Source organism: Euprymna scolopes, chromosome 30 (assembly GCF_053919585.1).
Source record: "Euprymna scolopes isolate OS-2025 chromosome 30, ASM5391958v1, whole genome shotgun sequence".
NCBI classification, from domain to species: domain Eukaryota; kingdom Metazoa; phylum Mollusca; class Cephalopoda; order Sepiida; family Sepiolidae; genus Euprymna; species Euprymna scolopes.
The window spans coordinates 66,300,051-66,305,473 of record NC_136511.1 but is presented as its reverse complement, the minus strand read 5'-3'; positions in this window follow the sequence as shown (position 1 = coordinate 66,305,473).

Sequence of the window (5,423 nt, the reverse complement as noted above, 5' to 3'; positions counted from 1 at the left end):
CGCCAATCTTTCACGATTAACACCTGTCTAGCCGAATCCACTGTGAAAATTTTTCTCCCACTCTTTATCTGTGCCTAGATCAAAACGTGGATTCCATGAACAAAGCTTCTTTCTTAGAACTGCACGCCTGTGGAACTCTGTTCCGTCTGCCTGCTTCGCACCTGACTACAACTTGGATGTGTTCAAGTCCAACGTTAACAAATTCCTAATGAACCGCCCCCTTAAGTAAAAACTTCATCAAATCTCCGCACTAATGTAATGTACTTGCCATAACCCTTATCCCTGAGTGGCTTCCGGGCCTTGATAAGTGGTGATCACTGTGTAAAAAAAAACAAAAAAAACTTCGCCTCAGAGCTTCGGATTTGCCCCCCCCCCCCGTTTCTTTTTTATTTAAGAGCACACACACCTCCAAACACCGTTTGCCTTTTTTGTGTTTTTTTTGTTTTTAATACTCCTCCCCCCCCCCGCTAAAGTTTTAACATTCGTTTTTATGTTTTCTTTTTTTACTTCGCTTATAACAAACAAACCTGGCCATTGACCTCATTTGCTGAATAGCTATGTCGTCGTCGTCGTCGTCGTCGTCGTCGTAACGCTCGCACAAACGACTTCCATGCGGATACATGTCAGTTTTGTTCTTACTTAAATAAATTCAAACATCTTTCAGTAACTCATTCTGGCTAGCCGAACGGTTCATGTTTTTTTCACATTTTATTTTCAAACTTCGCCTCAGGGCTTCGGGTTCGATGCTACCAACTTTTACCCCTCCCCGGTTTTTTTTATTTAACAGCACACACACCTCCAAACACCCGGGTAAGGCCGGGTACCCCCGCTAGTCTATATATATAAAAACGAAAATGTGTGTATGTATGTATGTATGTATGTATGTATGTGTGTTTGTGTGCCCGCTAAAAACTTTCGACAGACAGAACAAAGATTCACAAACTCGCATATATTGCAGTTCCATCCTTCGCCCGAAAAATATCGAAAAATTGGCCAAAAACGTTATTTTATTCACCCCAAAATCGACAATTTTCTACAGGGGGGGGTCAACAAAAACCACCCTCTCGTGACTACGACCGGTTCTACGCATGCATCAGATGACGTCATGACCTGATTTACTTTAGATAGTTGAAAAACTGACTAAATTTCATGTACGTCGCGTTAGCTCAGTTGGTTAGCGCGTTGGTTCATTATCGTTGGGTTCGAATCGTGGTGTGAGATGTCTTTTCCTTTTTTTTCGATTTTTTAAATTTAAATATTGAACCAGTGTTATTTAAGTCATTTTTCACGTAACGTTTGTTTTTCTGGGTCTTTTTTTTTTTTACTTTGATTATTCTTAGCTTTTCATTAACACCCAAGACCGACCACACACACCCAAAAACACCCGGGTACCCACTAATTTTTTTAAATTTTAATATCGAAAGAGGCTTATTTAAGCCATTTTTCACGTGTTTTTTTAACGTTCGTTTTTCTGTTTTCTTTTTTATTTTTGTGTTTTCCATTTTTACATTTAACATCGTTCGTTTGCCTTACGTTAGTTTTTTTGTGTTTTGTTTTAAATGTTTTGATTACCCCCCCACCGCCCGGGTTCGTTTTCTGTTTTCTATTTTTACTTCGCTTATTCTTAGGTTTTCATTAACATCCCGCCACTCCAAACACTCGGACAACGCCGTGTAACCCCCCCCCCCGCTTTATTTTCTAGATAGGTTTTAACGTTCGTTTTTTCTGTTTTCTCTTTTTACTTCGCTTATTCTTTTTTTGGGGGAGGGGGTTGTTTTCTTTTTTGTTTTTGTTTTTCAGATTTTTACATTTAACATCGTTCGTTTGCCTTTCGTTAGTTTATTTTGCGTGTTTTTTTACTTCGCTATAATTTACCCGACTTTTACAAGCTATTTTCGAGATATCTTTTGATCGCCGCGTAGCGGGGAAAACAGAAACTGGCTTCCAGCGCAAAACAAGGTCAAACATCACGCAACTTGATGTTATCGCACCTGCTAATTTCGGTTTATAAACGTCAACTTAACACACTTATCAATTCATATTTTCCCGTGATCGAGATAGTTAGGTCGCAGGTTTTTTCCTCCATTTCCTTTCCACATCCGCGTCAAAGGTTTGGGGGTCAAACCTACTCTTCTACTAAAACTTTTTTTCTACCTCCAAACACCCGGAGAACGTTTTTTTTTTTAACAAGGTTGTTTTAATCTACCTACCCCCGCCACCACCACCACCACACGTCTCCAAACACTCGGGCAACGCCGGGTACCCCCACTAGTATATATATATATATATATATATATATATGTATATATATAAAAGCGAAAGTGTGTGTATGTATGTATATATATATATATAAAAGCGAAAGTGTGTGTATGTATGTATGTTCGCTTTTGGTGTATGTCTTCAAAAGGCTTTTTTCCGGCGGATTCTCGAGGCTGTCGCTCATTTTTAAAACTTTTTATATCACGTCTAAATGATAATATCTACGACTTAACGGTGGTCGCCTCTCTATTTAATTTGCCCGACTTTGAAACGTCAATTATTCGACATTTTCGGATCGGCACGTGTTGCTTTCGTTTTTTGGTATAAAAAAAGCGAAACTCGGTTTGACCGTGGTCTCTAGAAAGGTATGTAATGTTTGGTCAATGTCGGCTTCGTCATATCAGACGGTTGCTTTCATTCCGAGACGAGACACTTCCCCTAATAAACAGAGAGCTGGTTTTCCCCAAAGTTTGTTAAAAACAAACAAACCGGGTTATTGACCTCATTAAAAACTTTCCCCGCAGAAAATGTTAACTACTGAATAGCTATTGCTTACGATCGCCGCATGTGTATTAAGCTTTTTCGTATAAAAAAGAAGCCAACAGACTCGCACTCAAAGTTCACGTCATTGACTCGTCAAAAACGGGCACCTGCCAAGTCACACGTTTTTTTTATACACTTTACTATTTTCCAACCGCGCGTCAAGGCTTCGTTTTTTTTTTAAACAACCAACGATTTTTCTTTTCATTTAACCAAACACACACACACACCTACAAACACCCGCGCTAGTATATATAAAAAGGAAAAAAATTATATTCCAAATTCCAAGATATTGTCCATCTTTCAGTTTATTTCTTTCAGTGTGTTAAAATTTTCAATTCTTGACAGCACCTGCTTCATAGCGCAGAAGCATTCATATAATTATTATGTCAATTTTTTAATCTTTCTAGCCCTGACTTATCAGAAGAATAAGCATTCATTAATTTTAAAAGAAAACAAAGAATATGGGCATGATTACATAAATCCGAAAAAGTCGGAAAAGTAGTTGAGATTGTGTTTTATGATATTTACGCCATTATATATATATATATATATATATATATATATATATATATATATATATATATATATATATATATATATATATATATACTGTTGGATATTGGCAGGCAACCCCAAAAAGATGAACACCCGATGGGTTTCACACAATCAATGTGTTTCCATGTGAAGAATACGAGACTTTCCACCATTGTCTATTGGAATGCATAATTTGATCCAAAATTGTGTGAGAGGATATCGGTCAAAGGATTGAAACAATAGACAATAGGAAATATTAAACATTCCAATAGGAAAGAATGTTTATATAAATAAATTGCCACAAAAAGAAAGCTGGGCAGTCGGTCAGAGAAAAGCGAGGCTGTTACATTTCTTCATCGCCAACATCCGACCCAGGCACGCATCCACTCCATGCGCCTTAAGAAATGTCAAAACACTTAATAATAATAAGTTATAATCAAAAGCTGATTTTTCGGTGTGAAATAAACCAATAAATTTTTCTATAGATGAACTGTGTTATGTTTTATTGCTTTCTGTGTGTATATATCTAGGACCAGCGACAAAAGTATATATTAACAATTATATAGACTGGAAACGCATTTTGAACAACCGGTCGACGCGAATACATAATATTACTATCATTATTACATTTTTTTATATAGAAATGCTGAAATATCAATAGTCATTATGCATTGATTTTCATTATTAGACTCATGAAAATATAATGAACTTTTCCATTCTTTGGTCGGTTTATGGAAAATCTAATTTCAGCCCGACCCATGTACATTTACATTTATCGTAAATCCAGAGTAAGGTTATCCACAAACATGTCTGCAAAAGAGAAAAAGTTTAATTCGATTAACATTTTTAGCGCTTTCTTGTATTTTTGTTGTTGACCATATAAATCATCTTTTTTATTAGTGAATAGGCGAATTAAATTAATAAAGTCATTGCTCCTTCCATTATCGACAATAGAAGATAAATATTATTGAATTAAGTTGGATAATGAGAAGGTGCAGAGTTAGGGTTTGGCTGCTTCGTAGAATTCAAAATAAATAGTCTGCGTACTTCGATTTCGACTAGGGATTTTTATCCTAGGCCCCCGAACATAAGCAGAGAATAGAGCATTTAGGAGTTTAGTGGTGTGCAGTTTTAGGAGGTCCACCTCCTCCCAAGCCTTGACTTCTCTCTTTAAAATATGTTAGTTTATTGCTAATGGCCTGATGCGCCCTTACCAGGGAATGCCGACAGGACTGCCCAAACACTTTGTGCAGGTCAGAGTGCCCCTCTTCAGGGGCGCTGACTTCTCAATCCCATCCTGATGTCACATCTGTTACAGTCGGAGATAATTACATATCTTAAAAAATAAATAAATAATATCTATCTTCTATAATATAAAAGCGAAAATGTGTGTTAGTGTGTGCACATTTTTTGTATGTCCGGCAAAGGCTTTTTTCATGGGAGTGCTCGGGGGAATCACTAATTCTTATAACTTTTTCATATACTACCTAGATTATAATATCCCCTCTTTTATTTGAGCGACTTTTACATGCTATTTTCACGCTATTTCTTGTTTTCGCGTTTTTTGTTTGGCTTTTTCGTATAAAAGTGAAACTAATTCGAAAAAAATCGAGTCGCTGGCCTTCGTGGCCAGCAGGTGTTGAAGGCAATCAGCTTTGATCACTGTGGGGAATACGCCTTCATATCAGACAATTGCTATTCATTAAGACACTGTCAGAGCTCCCCCATCTGGAGGGTGGGCTGATTTCCCTCACCACAGCAGAAAGAACTGGCTTCCAGCCAAACTTAAGTGCGTGATTTCATTTTTTCTGCGTTAACTCATTCACTTTCACTTTGAAAAGACTTTGAGTTAACTTTGAGTTCTTGTGTCAACTTTTTAATCGTTAAATTAGAACGCTTTGCTATCCCTTCCCTTCTTGGTCAGGTTTTTGGGGTGAGGTGGGGGACTCTCGACCACGTTACTATTTTTAGAACTTTTTATATACTCCCAAGATTATAATATGTACGATTTGTGAACAGACATCATATCTACATTTATTTACATCGACTTTTAAAAAAATTCCCTCTATTCTCTCCTTTTGCGTGTT